The 20,635-nt window shown below is 38.7% G+C and overlaps 1 protein-coding gene across 1 annotated transcript in view; it reads left to right on the top strand.

Moving 5' to 3' along the window:
- The window catches only part of LOC126343540 (odorant receptor 43a-like), a 45,377-nt gene that overhangs the window by 767 nt on the left and 23,975 nt on the right, over positions 1-20,635 (top strand). The gene's annotated exons all lie outside the window — the stretch shown is intronic.

Raw genomic sequence — 20,635 nt, 5'->3', positions numbered from 1 at the left:
GCCTCGAGGGATTAGCTGAGCGGCCTAAGGCGCTGCAGTCGTGGACTCTACGGCTGGTCCCGGCGGAGGTTCGAGTCCTCCCTCAGCCATGGTCGTGTGTGTTTGTCCTTAGGATAATTTAGGTCACTGTTTACAATCGAGATCACCACCTATGCCCACTATACCTTCTGATACTCTCTTGTTGTTCAGAGGCCGAACTGTCATTCCGTGAATCGCACGTTCTCTCAATATTTGCCATCTCCAGTAGAAGAGGTCTTTATAAATTAGTTGCAAACCCGAAGCCTCATTTAAAATGAAACCTCCATCACAGTATACTAGGTTTTCCAACATATTCGCAGAATTTTGGCGTTTTCACCATGACACTAGTTCCACAGTACTTCATTTCGTAATTATATACGAGGCGGTACTTGGAGACTCCTAATTTGCTCAGCTGTTTTAGTCAGGTATGTCACTGGCATTCCTTGCACCTTGCCTCTTCCCTTGTAATAGTTACCCCCTGTAAGAAATGCTACATTCGCATGGAATGCCGTACACACCCCGTTTTGGAGACTTTAATTTTCTTTAATAGTACAAAGAAGACTTTTTAAGTGGTGCCGGATATCCACGCGGTCTTAGGTGCCTTGCCACAGTTCGTGCGGCTTTCACCATTGGAGGTTCGAGTCCTCTCTCGGTTATGGATGTGTGTGCTGTCCTTAGTGTAAGTTTGTTTAAATTGGTTTAAGTAGTGTGTAAGCCTAGGCACTGATGACCTCAGGTGTTTGGTACCATAGGAACTTATCATCACTACCACAAAAGACTTTTTGTCTTTGTTGACGGTAGTGAAACACTAAAGCTGAGTGCTGTCTAAATTATGATCTTGAGTGGAGACAGTAACTCCAGGATCATGGTGCAAACTTGTTGAGGCAGCACAATTATGGAGCCCATCCAAATAAAGATGTTTGCAAACCTAGTACACCACTTGAGATGTTTAAATTTAAGCAACACTTGGCGCTAGGCATTAAGTTTATTAAGATTTCGCCACCAGGACGGTTTCTGAGCCAAAATTATGACTTCTCATCTGTCAGCATTTTTCTGACTGTGTCATATTACACCTGATGCAGTTGTGCATGTCAGATTCAAGTTCACCCTCTCCTTTCCCACTTCCTTACCCTTTATCACTTAGCTATCGTGCAATAGACATCATTCAAATACTGTGCTCTGTAGTAAAGGTATCATCACCAGCAGGGATCAGATAAAGACCAGGAGAAGAGTGAAAGTATGTATTTTATTCATAAATGATTAATATTGTTGTCATTATTAACATATTCGACTATATTTATATTATTGTTTTAGCAATGTAACAAACGACTTGTGAAATGCAGCACCAACCCACAGATGCTATCCCATATTTATCACACCTGCTGTCATGTGATTATTCTGTACAACCACTGGAGCTTCCTATGCTTGCTGAACCTCAGTTAAATCCAACAAGAACACTGGTATTCGCCAGCTCCTATAATTTGACTTCTAGCGGATCTAAACGTGTGGATATGGGCCTAGCACCCAACAGTAAGTCTGAAGAAGTTATGGAAGTAGAAAGCCATTACCGTATTGACACAACAGTGCAATTTTCATGGTCTGAGTGGGACTTTCTGTACTGTGTTATGGGGTACTTTGATAAGAAGATGATGACGGATTATGATCCATGTCGTGCATTAACTGAGATTCAAATGTTTGGGAGAAGTGCTTAAACAGTGGGTATGTGTGGAGACACTTCAGGGGACATAAGCATTTACCCAAAACATTCAAGTGTCATTAATTTGAATGCTCTATGCTATGGGTTACTGATTGCTACTGACAGAATAAGGCACTGTCGTCCATATATAAGAGGTGCATATTTTGATTTTATAGCATATATGCTCAGAAAAAGTGTAAATATGAGGCAATTAGAGCAGTGTATAAATACGTGCATTCCCCCAGTGCGCAAGTGTATCAATAGGGACTCTAAGGTATCATTTACATTCATGACGTACATTCCTATGTACCTTGTGGCACACATTGGACTGGATGCCTTGGAGGCTGAATTTAGGGCATACAGAAAACAACTGTACAGAAAATATTACCCACCACAATGAGTTTAGGAAATGTATGTATATGTACGTAAAAAATAATAGAAAAAAATTTCCTTATTGTTCTGCCTCAATTATCATCATTTTCTTATGATTGAAATGCACATATACATGTCGGGAGACAGTGCTGATCCGCACGAGTTGTCCCTCACCTCATCCCACCACTACCACTCCTGCAATACACCAGCATGCATGTGTGGCCACTGCCAAGTGAGGCTGCAACAGGCAAGAGCCATCTAAGGTTGTAGAGGTAACCACATCTCGGCACTCAGTGGGTACCACAGGCCGGCCTCACTCCACTGCCTGGCAGGTTTCATCTTGTCCTAGAGATTGTAGTCAGTATTAACAATATGAATTAAGAAAGGCATAGTCACAGTGGTCATTACACATATTATTATTTTTATAAGAACAGTCTTTTTTACAACACTCACATAGCAGTTTAACAGTAGGAGGGCCATGAGTTTGGCATTGCACATTTACATTACAATGCTTAAAGCAGAGTTCATATATATAATGAAGCACATTGCTCTTAAACACTCAGAGAATCTAGTTTGTGTGAGATATCACACAGCAAAGGTATGAGTTCTGCATCCAAACTGTGGGATCTTTGGGATATTTCTGCAAGTTTTCTATAAATGTCTAAACGCAAACATGTAATCCTCTTCTTTGAAATTGTAGTCCTCGAGCTGAATCACTGTCTCATATTTAAGGATAATTAGTTCCAGAATATATGGGTTAATGTCACACACAAGTTTACAATGACAATTTTTGCTGTGTGTTTAGCGCCACTGACTGCAGACATCACACTATTTATTCTTTCAAATGTTGTGTACACTGCTGCTAAAATATTAACAACTATCAGTTAATCGTTTACCCAGTTGTGTGGGAGCTCTTAAAGGGTGGCAAATTCATCACAGTTGTCTCGTGTGCATATAATGCTATTCATATCTGTTACAGCTTAAAGAAGAGTGCTGGAAAATGCGACAGCATGGAACTGATGTTTTATCTGATGGTGGTTTTAGAAAATCATCAATGCAGTGAAGGCAAAGAGACAGTATCTCTAAATGAGCGGAATCATCTATCTAGTATCTCAATGTAGATTTCTGTTATTCAACAGAAACCCTCTCATCCCCTCAGTGATTCTAGGGGCTCACGCAATCACAGTAGGAGAGTCCCCATGAATAAATAGTTGAACTCAACTATTTAACAGGAGACAGGACACTCATCTACAGGCGCACGCTTTTAAAAATACTATTTATTTTAGTCATGCAGCGCAGCAACCTTATATCCATTGATTATATTAGATAACATGGAGATGGGTTAGGAAACGCATCAACCATCAGAAGAACCCATCGCTCATTTCTACGAATCATGATAAACATCAATGCAAGTAAATGAAGAATCGTATTATCTAGACTTAGGCATAGAAGTACGGTCCTACTTATGGATCTTCATATTCGGAGCTATATGCAAGAGTTTATACGAAAAAGAAAGTGTAGCGTCTGTTTTCTTTACAGGCATTCTGTATGATGGTGTGCAAAATACGGCTATCCTTTTAGAAAATACACGCATTGCACATTTTAAATAACTAGCTGTCTCTTACTATTTTGTTGCAGCACAAATTATTCCATGTCCTCAGCCTCTTTTAGAGCACTTACATCAGTCTATCCCTTTTTAGGGATTAGGTCGTTTTTGTAAAATAACAACAATGATCTAGCAAAAAAATCAAGTAATGGCTTACCAACGGTCTTATGACTTATATACACAGATATTTTTTTCTATATTTCAGAAATAACGACTTTTTTTAAACTAAAAGACTAATAGAACTTTGTATCCCATTTAATCATATGCAATATTGACATTTTTGATCATTTCTTTCCTTCTTTCTTTTCGATTGGTTTCTATAACCGGTATACAGCCGCATGTGTGGAAAGAGAAAAAGGTTAGATAAGTTTATTGTACTTAATTTTTGAGAGACATGTATGAATTGTTACTTTTATCTACATTAAGGTATGTAAAATACGATACTTCATAACCATGACGTGATTCAGGAGCGCGCTGTGCGATATATGTAGAGGAAACTGGAATTTTATAAAATGATTTGCACTCTTGATAGCAGTAAACCATCAATAACATCAAAATCGATCTACTCGGCAATTGTATTCTTAGACCACGAAAAGAAGTGTTTGTACTGACGCCGTAGTACTAACCATGAGCACTCCTTTTCGATGACTTGGTGCACTGTGTCTCGCACTTGCTTTTACTGCACTCCAATTGTGTGCCACCCACAGGTTTTATTTATTGTCACCACTGGCTATGTGTTTTTTTTAATATCAATGATAAATTTTTCTCCAAAGTAATGTGTGTATTCAGTCCTTATCTGCAATGTTGTAGGTTGCTGAGAGCTGCCCACTCATTTCTCTGTCTCTCCGCTGTGCTGGAAGTATCATTATTTGGTGCTGTTGTTTTATATATTTTTACACAGTACAGATAAAAAATAAAGAACTGTAGTTTAAATTCATTCTTTTTTGTTTCCTCCACAACATCAGCAACACTTACATCTGCTTTTAATATGATTGCTATGAGAATAGATATGGTACCATTTCCCATATAGAGGGAGAAATACTGTGACATATTTAGAGAAACTGGTATGGAGGTGGCAAAAACATACGCAATACATTTAAACCAAATTGGTCAACTACTGCAACAGCTTCATGTAGATGATTAGCACCTTGTGGATATGGTTATTGTCAGGGGGTATAATAATAATGTAACTGTAAACAGTAGTACCATCACATAATTGACAAATGTTACCTGACAAATGTTACATACGCAATACATTTAAACCAAATTAGTCAACTACTGCAACAGCTTCATGTAGATGATTAGCACCTTATGGATATGGTTATTGTCAGGGGGTATAATAATAATGTAACTGTAAACAGTAGTACCATCACATAATTGACAAATGTTACCTGCTCTACCATCTGAGCTACCGAAGCACGACTCACGCTTTGTACTCACAGTTTCAGTTGGAAGGTAGGAGACGGATACTGGCAGAAGTAAAGCTGTGAGTACCGCGCGTGAGTCGTGCTTCGGTAGCTCAGATGGTAGAGCACTTGCCCGCGAAAGGCAAAGGTCCCGAGTTCTAGTCTCGGTCGGGCACACAGTTTTAATCTGCCAGGAAGTTACGTTGGAGATGTGTTGTGTTGCACATTGAACATCATCTTGGGAAGATTTAATGCAGGCAATAGCATCAGTAATGTAATCAAAGAGTTCTTCACGTGTATCCACCTTCATAGTATGCACATCCCCCTGTAACCAACCCCATGAAGTCTAATTGGCTTAAATCAGATGATCTGGCAAGCTAGTTAAAGTGCATGCTGTGGCCAATACACTGTTGACAAATTATGTTATTCAGATACTGGGATAATTGTCCAGTACAGTGAATTACTGGTCCATCTTGTTGCAGGTACATTTTCTATCATTGTTTTATATCACATCTTCCAAAAGTGCAGGTAGATCTTCCGCCAGGAAATGTGCATATGATACAGCTATCATGCGATTTGGCAGGAACACAGGCCTTATCACCAGGTCATCAATCATACCACATCAGATGTTCACTGAGAACATAACTTGAAATCTTGTTTCTCTAGTGTCATGTGGGTTCTCCCTCACCAATATATGACAACTGCTGGTGTTCATGATACCATTACATGTAAATGTAACCTCATGTGTAAATGAAGTGTATAGCATGATGTCTCTGTGTACAGTCAAACAATCACAAAATTGTTGTATGGGTATGCTTACCGAGTCACCCAGCTGCAGGTGTTGCACAGGTTGTTTTGTGATGTCTCGTTATCACTGTAGGCTTGTACCACGGAAAGCTTGTTTTTTGGTGGCCAGTATCCTCTTACTACAACACAACTGCATGCATGTATTAGCAGGGTTCTTTATTAACATAAACAGAGGTACTTAACTTAAGATAGTCCTGGTGTTGTGGTACAAGCTCACCCATAATAGTACATGTTAGCCTCAATGCTGGCGAAGTACAAGTCCTGCTATGCACTCTACTCAGGTCGCTAAGTGCTGCCTGAGACTGACACTCTGTCTGTGGCTGCTAGTGACTCGACTCATTAGTCCACTGAATGACTGACTAAGCCCTCCGACCGTAGGCGGCGATCTAAATACTAGCGGTCGAGAGGGCGTTGGCGGTACGTTTCTTGTGACTCTCTATTTGGCCTCTCTCCTGATGGGTGTGTTGCTTGCGCCTACTACCGATTATTCGCAACTTCTTTGCCACCCTGTGTGCTGGCGACACCTTATGGCAGCACATTCTTCCCCTCCAAAATGCTGCACCGTTGTCATGTAGTGAGGCTGCAAACGACAATGAGGAGGGAGGCAGGACACTAGACGTGGAGATGAGCCAGGAGCCGTAGCTGTGGAGGACGACGTACTCCCGACCGTACTCCATCATCTGGCTTTTGAGGCAACAGGGACATTCTCCGGAAAACTGCTGCCAGGGCACACGTCCAGGCCTGAGGGCGATATCAGATCCAGGACCACTTGGCTGGCGAGCGGTGACGGCGTGGGCGACGGCGCATCGTCCATCTGCACCTGCTGGCAGCTGCGAAGGCCGCGCGGCCCTGGAAGGCCGTGAATTTGGGTGAAGAAAAGCAGCAGAATGACTTACGCGAATTTGGTTGTGGCAGCGTTGCAAACTATCGGGACCTGCAGTTAAGTGCACAAAAGAGCCAAAGAGTTCCTGGATCACGCCCCTTTCCCAACACCCACGTTTGCTATAAACTCTAAAAAGCGTAAGATCGCCCAGCGCAAAGCGATCCTTGTAGATCATTGGCGGCTCCGGATGCTGCGGTGCGTGTAGCAAGTGTAGCAGCGTCCGATGGCGGTGGCCGTGAACAAGTTCCACCGGTGGTGGCCCGTCTCGTGGTTGGCAACGACGGGAGGCGAGAAAGAGTTGCAGCACCTGTTCCCGTATGTGGGTGGTGCGAAGCTTGCTCATCTGTTGTTTAAAAGTGAACACGAAGCGTTCTGCTGCTCCCTTGTACTGCGGATGAAACGGAGCACTTGTTAGATGATGAATGCCACTTTGTTCTCAAAACTGTTCAAAATAAAGTGTAGTGAACTGTGATCCATTGTCCCACACAAGTACTTCTGGCAAACCTTCTATGCAAAATATTGAGGACAATTCTTCAATGCTGCTATATGATGTGGTAGAGTTCATTGGCACCGCAAATGGAAACTTGCTAAAAGATTCTACCACTATAAGCCAATAAGTGTTCGAGAATGGTCTTGCAAAACCTACGTGCACTCGCTACCATGGGGATTGAGTTTTAGGCCAAACTGAGAATGTTGGTGGCGGAGGAGATTGGTTTTCCGCACAGGCTCGACACTGTGCCGTCATGTGTTCAATGTGGGCGTCCGTACCGTGCTGGGTACAGTGCCGGTGAGCTGTTTAGTATGAACAATTCCCCAATGTCCTTGGTGGACCAACGGCAACACATCATTTTGCAACGCTTTGGGAATAATCACGCGCGATTGTCCACTGTCATTTTGAACTATTATCACATCCTGTTGAACTGATTGGCTATGCCGACGATCAAAGTATCGGAGCACAATTGAGTTCTGGATACTGTTTAATGAACGAGGCCAAGACTGCGAATATAATGCAACAAAATCTTGAGCTCTGGGTCTGCTTTTGTGGAGTGTGCTATTTTTCTGTAGTGCACGGGAAAAGATTCCAGCAATTCTGAGTCCTGCGCATCGATTTGGCAACAAGTTGCGGCAGATGCATTAAAAGCAGAGTGTAGACTAATCAGAAAGCGAGATAGCCCGTCTGTATTGCCATGCTTTTCCGTGTGTCTGTACACAATTTCATACCGATTTGAGAACAATTACACTGAGTTTGAGTTAACAACTTGAGGCAAAATAATAGCTCTATATTGTGCACCAATTTTGTGCGAAAGCACAGCGGCGACTCCGACGGAAGAATCGTCGACTTGCGGAACTACTGGCTTGGCAGGATCAAAATGCGCTAAACATCTGACGGCGAGCAAAGCATTTTTGAGTTTCTGAATTGCGTCTTGGCAGTCTCTAGTCCACACAAAAGGTACATTTTTGCTACGCAAACCCATGCAATGGAGCCGCCATTGAGCGGTATTCGGTATGAACCGAAGTAGTATATCATTTTACCTAGTACTGACTGCAATTCAGATAAACTGCGAGGGACTGGCAGGTCACGGATTGCAACCAAATGAGGCTTTAGGGGGTGCACACCATGACTGTTAATCACCTGACCTAAGTACAGTAGTTCACTTTGAAAAAAGTCGCACTTTTCGAAATGACATTTGAGTCCTGCTTCTGACAACATTCGAAAAAGAGCATGTAAACTGGCATTGTGTTCCTCTGGTGTACGATCTGAGACGACAATATCGACAAGGTAGTTTGAACAAAATGGCACTTTTGCAGTCAGCTGTTCCAAGTAACGTTGAAAAATAGTGGACAGGGAGGCACTGCCGAAGGACAAAAGCAAATACCTAAACAGTCTTAAGTCTGAATTTACAACGAACACTTTCTGCGATTCCTCATCCAATGGAATTTCCAAGTAGGCATCACGTAAATCTATCTTAGAAAACTAACGTCCTGCACCAAGCCTGTCCATTAGTTCCTAAGGGCGAAGTGACGGATAAGTGTCAATTACTGTCTGTGGGTTGACTGTAGATTTGAAGTCAACACAAATGGGAATGCGACCAGAAGGCTTAGGCAACAAAACGAGAGGACTTGCCTACTGACTTGATTGAATTGGAGCAATCACACCATTATCTTGCAATTCTTTCAGTTCACTTGCTACTTTTTATCTTAAAACAGCTGGAACTGGACGGACCCGAAAAAACTTAAGTTGTGCATTGTCTTTCAATGTATCCTGCGCTAGAAAGTTATTAGCTTTTCCCATTCCTTGTGAAAATAGCTCAGGAAATTCTTGAAGCAAGCTAGCGACACTGTCTTTTGGTGTAAAAGCTGATATGGACAATGCCTTCTCGTAAATGCTAATCAAAGATGCTAAATCAAAGGCATCCAAACCAAAAATGTTCTCACTGTCTCTGGATTTCAACATAATAATATTCCTAGTGTGAGATTTGTACACTACTGGCCATTAAAGTTGATACACCAAGAAGAAATGCAGATGATAAATGGGTATTCATTGGACAAATATATTACACAAAAACTGACATGTGATTACATTTTCATGCAATTTGGGTGCATAGATCCTCAGAAATCAGTACCCAGAACAACCACCTCTGGCCGTAATAACGGCCTTGATACACTTGGGCTTTGAGTCAAACAGAGCTTGGATGGCGTGTACAGGTACAGCTACCCATGCAGCTTTAACACGATACCACAGTTCATCAATAGTAGTTACTGGCGTATTGTGACAAGCCAGTTGCTGGGCCACCAATGACCAGGGCAGCAGTCGAACATTTTCTGTATCCAGAAAGGTCCCTACTGGACCTACGACGTGCGGTCGTGCATTATCCTGCTGAAATGTAGGGTTTCGCAGGGATCGAATGAAGTATAGAGCCAAGGGTCGTAACACATTTGAAATGTAACGTCCACTGTTCAAAGTGCCGTCAATGCGAACAAGAGGTGACCTAGACGTGTAACCAATGCCAACTCATACCATCACGCCAGGTGATATGCTCGTATGGCGATGACGAATACAAGCTTCCAATGTGCGTTCACCGCGATGTCGCCAAACACGGATGTGACCATCATGATGCTGTAAACAGAACCTGGATTCAGCCGAAAACATGACGTTTTGCCATTCGTGCACCCACCTTCGTCGTTGAATACACCATCGCAGGCGCTTCTGTCTGTGATGCAGCGTCAAAGGTAACCGCAGCCATGGTCTCCGAGCTGATAGTCCATGCTGCTGCAAACGTCGTCGAACTGTTCGTGCAGATGGTTGTTGTCTTGTAAAACTGCCGGCCGGAGTGGCCGTGCGGTTCTAGGCGCTACAGTCTGGAGCCGAGCGACCGCTACGGTCGCAGGTTCGAATCCTGCCTCGGGCAGTTAGGTTAGTTAGGTTTAATTAGTTCTAAGTTCTAGGCGATTAATGATCTCAGAAAGTAAGTCGCATAGTGCTCAGAGCCATTTGAACCAACTTGCAAACGTCCCCATCTGTTGACTCAGGGATCGAGACGAGGCTGCACGATCCGTTACAGCCATGCCAATAAGATGCCTGTCATCTCGACTGCTAGTGATACGAGGCCATTGGAATCCAGCACGGCGTTCCGTATTACCCTCCTGAACCCACCGATTCCATATTGGGCTAACAGTCATTGGATCTCGACGAACGCGAGCAGCAATGCCGCGATGCGATAAACCACAATCGCGTTAGGCTACAATCCGACTTTTATCAAAGTCGGAAGCGTGATGGTACGCGTTTCTCCTCCTTACACGAAGCATCACAACAACGTTTCACCAGGCAACGCCGGTAAACAGCTGTTTGTGTATGAAACTTTCCTCATGTCAGCACGTTGTAGGTGTCGCCACCGGCGCCAACCTTGTGTGAATGTTCTGAAAAGCTAATCATTTGGATATCACAGCATCTTGTTCCTGTCGGTTAAACGTCGGGCTTGTAGCACGTCATTTTCGTGGTGCAGCAATTTTAATGGCCAGTAGTGTACTATAAAAAGTGGTGCAAGGAACGTTTGCGTTGTGTGGCCATTCTGACAAGAAACAGTTGAACTTGACATGCAAGTATGGTGAGTGCAGTGATTTTGCACATGGTGCGTTTGTACATGCAACAGAGTGCTACGCACACAGTGCAGCACTTTGAACTGGAGACAGATGTACACGACATGAGGCGTTTTACCTGAGCACCGTAGCAGTGGACGCCTGCTGCTGTGCGTGGTTGCAGAAGGCCCCTAGCTGCAATCAGCTGCTCTCGTCAAGATGTAGATAAAAAATTTTACCTTTCTGGAATAGATCACTTATGTTGGGTAAGAGGCTGGTCATAGAAATTATTTGCATCGCAACTGAGTTTGTTTCAGTGTTCTCCTTCAAATAGTTCATGAGATACGAGGGTGAAGCGAATATTTCAGGGGCATTCCATTTTACGATCGTTTTCCAAGTGAATTGATTGCATCTCTGTCGCATCAAAAATAAATGTATTGTGTGAAAAGAATCTTAAATGTAACTTTCTGTCGCACATGCAAAAGAAATTTATGTTGTATTATGAAGTCATACACAAACATGGAGACTGCATCTACACATCGTTTTATAATAATTTTAGGCACAGGATCTAAATGCAACAATAAAAATAAAAAGTTAATGAACATGCAGACATACACTAATTATGAACAAATATAACGCTATTTGGCTGAATTTCACTGAGAACTATAGGCCTCACCTATAGCGATATTTCCGCAAAACCGCAGAAATCAATATGGGTTCTTAAAACAGAGATCGTGTGTTCGTCCATGAGATCCTGAAAGCAGTAAATACAAACGTCCAGGTTCAGTCATGGATTCTACGACATTCTGGTAGAACTGAATGGAATCGACACTTCGAGGGTGACCCTCAGCATAAACAAATATATCTCATTGTGTATGGACAGACGGGGGGGGGGGGGGGGGGGGGGGGAGGAAGTCGTCATTATTTATTTACATGATCTCGAAACGACACAATGGTAGCAGTGATGACCAAGGTAGCATGCCTGCAGAGCGGAAAAATAGGATTCATAGAGAAGAGCGGCTTATTTCATTACATGTGCCTTTTGTAAGTGCAAATTCTTGGGCGGCTCCAATGGCAGACGCTACAAAAGAGCTGGTCTGTGAGTGCTTCTTTCCATCTGTATCTCGATAAAACACCGTAAATACAAAAGTAGAGAGATTCGAGTTCATTTGCAGGCTTACTGATAACTGTTCTTCCTCTGACCCTTAACTTACCTTGCAGAGTGTAGATGTAGATGACATTGTTCAACTAACAGTTATTGCATCCACATAATTAACGCATTTTCTAGTTGTGTTGCTAAAACTGTGTCAGCGTCCTTCCCTTATGGCGGACTTCTAAGCTCTATTGCTCTATTGCAGATGCTGGGCGTTCAGTTTTCCAGTAACATTTATTATAATCAGAAAAATTGACAGATTTCAGTTTTGACTACAAATGAGTGATGGTTAGAAAAAAGCTAACATGAATTATTCAGAGGCTGGTTTAACAAATGTAAAAACCTACTTGTCAGAAAATCAGATTGGATGCCATGGAGATGTAGGAACATGTGACAAACCAACACATATACAGAACCTATTGCTACTGGGCTAGATCTCTACATTTATAAAAAAATGTAGAATATGAGGTATCATGACCACATGATTGGATGTGTCATCGCCTTGAATATATACAGTATTTAATGGGCTATTAAAACAAGTCTCTCTCTTATGTAACGGATGTCTCTGAAAGAGTAACTGTGAGCTGTACAGACTGAAAATATGTCTGCATTCAACCTCTGAATCAGCATCATAGCTCAATATAGGGTATGACCTCGGGAACACTTTTTTAGCGTACCCTAAATATAGAACGTCTGATGTAAGGCCGTCAGCAACATTATGACAAACTAAATGAAACTGTACTCTTTTATACGTTTCATGGAGATCGAACCATTTGTTTCCACTGAAAGGGGGGTTGGGTTGCTGGTACAAAAAACATGATCGAAGTGTTTGAGCAGATTGCTTTGGAAGGGTAAAGGTTTTGTGGCTAATATTTCTCAGAACAGAGATACAAAACTTAGTGCAAAGGATACGGCCAATATTAAATTTGCACCAAATCTTGTGAAAACAGCATCAGAATGAAATATGACTTCGCTTGCCTGTGTAATATCTGTTTCTGGGAAGAAATCGAACTGCTATTCTTTCTATATAGACTTATCACAGCTTGCATGAAATGTGGACTTTACAATTCCCTGTGTGAGTGTGCCAGAGACCCACTTCAGCTATGATAAGTGCATACTTCTTCTTTGAAAACAAGATTTTTTAGGAATTATCATTATTGTATTATATATATTGTGAAAAAATAAAGCACTGTCATTTTTTATTTCAGTAGTAGTATGAAATAGATAAACACATATAACGACTTCTAGAAAAAATATCAATTTATTACAGCCTCGCCCATGTATATGTACACATATACAGGTATATACACATTCCGCTAATAGACTGACATCATTGATCATAGATACTACAGTTACTTTAAAAATCAATACTAGCTTTTTTCACATACACGTTGTTAATAAATACTCTTCCATCATCATCATATCTACTTGCAATGAGGCAACATTTTGCAAAAAAATTGTAATTTTTATATTTTTAACTCGAAATATTTGGCTTTGTACAAATACATCTGTACCCTGGTCCAATTCGACAACAAAGAGAATTTTATGATGCATTACAAATTACACACTATCACTCAGTGTAAAAGGGGTCAAAGTAAGTGAAGACGGCTCTCAGGTTATCCATAGATGCTTGGCTGTTTCTGAGAATATGCCCATCAAACGTTTCGGAGTTACTTGTATGCCTTTTAGTGTGCTGTAAGATCAGTCCAACTAGTGGCACAGTGGCTAGCGTCACAGCCACTTACTTTTGCATCCCGTGTTCGAAACACAATGATTTTTAAATATTTATTTTTCATTTACCTACCGATGTCCATAGAAGGTAACTATGTGAGTGTTTCTTATCAGGTTAGGTGATAAAAGGGCGTTATATTAATTGTAAAATTACAATTAGGTTTCACAATAAGTGTTATATATTTATTATATAATGTATGTGCTATGGCATTTTCTTTTTAAATTCTCATTCTTTTATATTTCATTCTTATATCAGTTACCAATTCTTATATTTTATTCTTATGTTTATTCTTCAGGGAGATGTGGTTCTTTCCCTTGGTTGATACCAATCTTAGAAACATTCGAAACATAGAAATTCCAAAGAACAGGAGCACCATGCGAAAGACAGCTTTCCAAAGCGATATTTCTTCAGATGAATCTCACTCGTAAAAGAAACATTGTTAACATTGCTAACAATTTCATGCAGTAACAATAATTTCATAGTAAACCATAATCGATCCCTTCTCCACAAATGGCTCTTGCAGTTTATGATGAATCAATATATAGCTCAAGAATTTCATCGAATAAGATCACATATAATTTTTCCATTCATTAATTTTTTCTATTTAATTCATTCACCATAAATTTAGTAGACGAATAAGAACGATGTCATACCAATATACACTGCAAAACAATCGTGTAGTAATCTTTTGTGGATATGGGGAGATAAATGTAAACCAAAATCAAAAAGTATAACAAGAATCAGCTCTATGAATCTGTGAATACTGAACACTTTACCACCATTTCGACTGTACTACATACCTGCTAAAGCGCATACAAAGTTCTCCGAAAACATTGACAGTCGTTATGTCAGAAAAAGTCGTGTTCCTATGGTCAAGCCAATACAATTGTTTGCTTATTTTGATTTCTCTTCCATTGAGCAAAGTTTCTGGGAAATCAGGTTATGGTAAGTACCATGTTCTCCTCGTAAGGCATACACATTTCATATGTTAGACACAGCAGGATTTTTAAAACATATATTATGGATTATGTCACAGTTCTACAGTTTCAGCACAGTTCCCTAAACGCTGTAATTACTGATGTGGTGGCACAACCGCTGGCACTGCTGCCAGAGTTGATGCCACCACTTTAGAAAATGTTGATATCCACCTCATATGATTTATATTTGATGGTGGGCGTAGTTTTCAATGATTATCAGGTTGTCACATAAATACTGACACTTCACTTGATGCAAGTGAACACTTCTACGCTGCTGTACATTTTCAAGTTGGGTGACATAAACTTTTTTTCTGGGCTAGTTCTACACTCACGTGCTTACACCAAACGCTTAGACTCGCAAACAGTCCAATAAAATATGTTCATAAACATCAACATAGTTCGAAAAGTAACTAGACTGGTGAATGATACTACTTATATGTACATATGAAAACCTGAAAGCCGTGGGATCTCCTGGTAATTGGCTGAGAGTATGATTTTGATGTTTAGGTAACCCAAAAATGGAGCTTTGTTCCCACAAAACAGACGTTAGGATTGAGGTGAGTAGTAAGTGGATAATTTGGGTGCACTAGGTATCTTTTTAATGCTCAAAGTTTTTCAGAAATTAATGAAACTAATTATATTAAATTATAAATATAATATAATAAAATTAATTTTTATCATAGAGGCAATTTAATTGATTCATAAAAAAATTGTTCATTAAAAACATGACTAGTGTGCTCAGTGTACCCACTTACCACCATATATAAAAATGCAAAACAATTTTGTGTGCACTACACTGAAATAAAATTTTAGTTCAAAATAAAGGGCATCTGACCACACTGGAATTAATTATAAAAATTATAGACATTTTTTCATTCCTAATTAAGGTCCAAGTAGAATGAAATAATATTTTAGTTGAATATACTGAGTATACCAAACACAGTGTAATTAATTTTTAAAAACTCATTTTGGTGTATCAAATGTCTATTTTGCTGCATCAAATTCAGTGGGGGATGGCCATCTCCGACGAGATTACTGTGAAATCACTGTTAAATGACGATAGTATATTCTTGGGTAAAATATTCTGCAGGTAAAATAGTCCCTCATGCCGACCTCTGGATGGGGACTACTCAGGAGGATGTCGTTATCAGGAGAAAGGAAACTGGCGTTCTGCAGATCAGATCGTGGAATGTCAGGTTAGAAAATAGATGTTTGGTTAGCAAATTTAAAAAGAGAAATGGATATGCTAAAGTTAGATATAGTGGGAATTAATGAAGTTCGATGCCAAGAGGATCAGGTCCGCAGGTCAGGTGAATGTAGGATTATAAATACAGAATTAAATAGAGGTAATACAGGAGTAGGTTTAATAATGAGTAGAAAATAGGAACGCAGATAAGCTACTATGAACAACGTAGTGAAGTCATTACTGTATCCAAGATAGACATGAAGCCCACATCTACCCCAGTAGTACATGTTTATATGCCAACTAGCTCCTCAGATGAATAGGAGATTGAGGAAATGTGTGATGAGATAAAAGAAATTATTCAGATAATGAAGGGAGACGAAACTTTAATAGTCATAGGTGACTGCAATTCGATAGTAGGAAAAGGAAGAGAAGCAAATCGTAGTAGGTGATTATGAAATTGGGGTAAGAAATGAAAGACGAAATCACCTGGTAGAATTTTGCACAGAGCATAATTTTATTATTGCCAATATTTGGCTTAACAATCTTGAGAGAAGGTTGTACTCATGGAAGAGTCATGGAGACACTAGAACGTTTCACATTGATTATATAATGGTGAAACAGAAACTTTGGAACCAGATTTTAAATTGTGAGACATTTTCAGTGGCAGATGTGGACTCTGACCACAACTAGTAGTGCACTCCACAGTAAAACTGCACAAACAGCAAAAAAAGACAGGAATTAAGGAGATTGGACCTGGATAAACTGAAAGAACCAGAGGTTGTAGAGGATTTCAAAGGGAGCATCAGGGAACAGTTGACGAGAATGGGGGAAAGGAATACAATAGAAGAAGAATGTGCAGCTTTGAGAGATGAAATAGTAAAGGCAGCAGAGGATCAAATAGGTATAAAGACGAGGGCTATTAGAAATCATTGGGTAACCTAAGAGATTTTGAATTTAATTGAAAAGAAGAGATGATACAAAAATTGGAATAAATGAAGCAGGCAAAAGGAAATACTAACGTCCAAAAACTGTGATCGACAAAATGGCTTAGCAGAAATGGCTAGAGGACAAATGTAAGGATGTAGAGGCATATATCATTAGGGGTAAGATAGATACTGCCTAAAGGAAAATTAAAGAGGCCTTTGTAGAAAAGAGAATCACTTATATGAATATCAAGAGCTGAGGTGGAAAACCAATCCTATGCAAAGAGGAGAAAGCAGAAAAATTGAATGAGTATGTAGAGGGACCATACAAGGGAGATGTACTTGAGGGTAATGTTATGGGAATTTAAAGCAAAAATTCTAGATCCTATTTCTACCTAGTGAATTCTTGATCATGAAATTCAAAATTATTTTTAAGTTTCTTCATGCTTTATATCTCAATTTAATATTCTCTCCTTCAAAAAGTTGATAATCATAACCAATAATTAATTTCAAATACCTGTCTGGTAAAATTATTTGAAATTCGTTTTTCAATTCCAAACAAATTTTATCTGCATTTCTAGTATTCTGATACCCACAGCCAGCAATCTTACATAAAAAATTTACTTGTTGCCCTCTAAACTTTTTGACAACTTAGAACTCCTTGTGTTGTTGAGCTTCTCATTGAGGCTTCCATTTAGACAGATAAAAAACTTATTAATAAAATTTTAGATCTGTATCGTACTGTATCATACAGGTAAAACGACCCTGTAATTTGCTGGGTGTAACTTATAATGGAAAGCATTGTAAAATGTATAGTGATAATTGATTGGACGATACATTTACCCCATGATATAATAAATGCTCTTGAAGCCAAACAATTTAAGAAATAACATTGTCCTTCCTAACATAACTATTGTGTGAATTATCAAATCCTAACCATTTAATATACACTTTATCTCCTTTCTTTCTTAAAACTTTCTCAATAAGATATATATTGGGATGTTTTGTATATTGTATTTCATAATTGTAAAAATTTCCTTTTATTTTTTCTTTAATTTATGTTTGATTGGATTAGAATGAATAACATCATCACTTTAAAAAATTTGTGTGGATCATTTTTCAAAATTCCTTTAAGTTTGTTCATTCAAACTTTATTAATTTTTACTAGTTTAGTCTTTTGCTGGAATAGATCAAGCAAACTTTGGAAAAAAACATTGATTGAAGTGGATGAATATTTATATTCTTTGTTTGGTTTTGAAATTGCTTTCATTTTATCAGAATCCATTCCTACTAGATGAGCTTGCCATACACATTTATACCAAGGGAGATAATATCTATTTTAAAATGTTTTCTCATCTGCTAATGTAATTCATTAATATTATTTCCCACCCATTCATTCACCTACAATTTTTTTTTAACGAATTCACTTTCTTCAGTTTTACATATTTCAAAAATTCCTTCAATTCTTTGTCTTGCATTATTTGCTGTTGTTCTATTTTCACAATTTTGAGACCAAATAGGAATATCTGGAAGGTTATTCATTAATATGAGTGTAAATTTCACCAAAGAAAATTATTTTTGCATCTACAGGGACAGTTTTAACTTTATCTCTTAATTTTACTGTTAGAAAAAATATTTATATAATATTTTTATTGATTGGTTTGCACTAATTATTTCCTACAGATTTTCAGACACAGTAAATGAAGTGTCAGAATCTTTAACAGTTTTCTGTGTTTTTACCCACATCAACAACTTTTTCAAGGATGAATACTTACTCAGAATAATGTGTTTTTTGTCCAGCGACCTGTTATAAAATTACTCATGTATTATATACGTTCGTCTCCCATGCAAGATGTCTGCCAGAAGTATTAATAAGAACTGTACAGACGTTATGTATCTTTTTATGACAATCTTCCATAGCACTATCATTAATTGTATTTCTTATTTTGAACTGTGTTATAAAATTTTCATATTAAGCATTTGCAGCAGAGACTAGAGTCCAGTGACTAGAGTCAGTGATATCTAAGGCAAAGTCTTCTTTAGCTGATGTAAACTCCTTTTCTAAACGCTAATACGTGATAATCATTTACAAGATCTTTTGTATTTACCAACCTTCTACCTTTAAAACCAGTAAAACTTTTAGATGCTTTAAAAATGTTACTTAATTCATTTTGAATCTGCTTATTTACACTCTCTATATTTCCATCTACAAATAATTTTTATTCTGAACATGTATTATAAACATCAGTACATTACTTCCAAAAATGTCCATTTCTTAGATTCAAACGGTCATTAAACTTATAGTTATCTAACAACAGTTTGAAAACAGTTCGACACAAATGACTAGAAATTACTTCACTAATATTTTTTATTCGCTATCTATTATAGTGCAACTCCCTTCAGCTAAGATCTTCTTTAACAATATTTCCTCCAAATGAACCAAACGCTATTTTTTATATTTATTCTTATGATAACAGACCGTGTGTGACCCATCATGATGATTGGGTAATTCATCAATAATAAAATAATCACAAAAGTAATCGTTTATCAAGTTCTTCTCTATAAAAATTACTTAATATACTAAGGTATACACCAATGGAAGAAACTATATTTACGATCTTCATGTGGGGAACAGCTTTTGCGAGTAGTGTCTTGAAGGTGGGTGGCCACTAATCTTGAGTGATAGTTGTACTTCAAAAAATTCATTTTTGAAAATGAAATGTCACAAATATATGCGGAGCAAACATAGTTGGCAGGTACATGGCTAGGTTTTTTGTAATTTTCATATTTTTCTGCCACATGTTTACTCTAAAATTTTTCAGCGATTTAGTTTTATATCAGCTTGCAAAGAAATGTCTTCGTACAAGTCTTTTATCTCCATTTGGAGCCAAGGCTTTCAAAGGCAGAACTTTGCAGTCACATGAGTCCATACTCCCACTGACAAAGCTTCTAAAGCTCCTCTATCTCTTAAAAGTCTTGTGATATTGCTGTAAATTCATTCTTAAGATCTGGCATAAAATTTGAGAATAAGGAAATGTGTTATTTGAGAATTATTTTTATATTAAAAAATTGGTGGATAGTGAAACCATTCTTGACATACAATGTCAAGATCACACATTGATTTCCCATTGCCTTGTACCTCGCTACTGAGTGCATTTCGGTGTTTCAGAATGTCTTTGAAGAAGGCTGCACCTAATGTACTCATTTCTTTGCTAGGAACTTCAAACTGTTTCTTGATTCTTGTGAAACCAAGATTTTTGAGAAGGATGTTAATACTTCTCTTTTTTGTCAAAAACGTTCAGTCGCTAGACCATCCACTTAGTCAACGAACATTGTGATACTCCTATAAGTCAGAATGCGTCAAATCATATTCACAAAGCATCTCTTTGAACTGTATGTGCCGAAGAGCAGAATGAGACCTCAAAAAATTAATCAACTTGATCAAACTGTCCCTTACTTCTTTCTTAGTCAGACTAAGTTTTCCCCAAAGGGCTTCCTGACAAATTATGCATAACAAGATAGTCGCCCAGCATTCTTATCTTTGATTCTCTCTAGAAATCCTTTTTCTTTGCTGATGCTCGCATGTTCCTTGTCAGTTTAAAGAGACACTATTTTATTATAATTAATGTTTAATTTTGTCATGAAGTCATCAACATTCTTCAATAAATCTTGTCCCTGAATCTTGCCTTTAAATAGCAATATTGTTAGCAAATTCTACCCTAAATTCTTTATTTTCTGTGTCTAAAAATCGCACAAAAATGGACATTTGTTCTTCATCAGCAACATCAAATGACTGAAC

The sequence above is a fragment of the Schistocerca gregaria genome, chromosome 1, assembly GCF_023897955.1.
Source record: "Schistocerca gregaria isolate iqSchGreg1 chromosome 1, iqSchGreg1.2, whole genome shotgun sequence".
NCBI lineage: Eukaryota > Metazoa > Arthropoda > Insecta > Orthoptera > Acrididae > Schistocerca > Schistocerca gregaria.
This window is presented reverse-complemented; position numbering and strand designations above follow the sequence as displayed.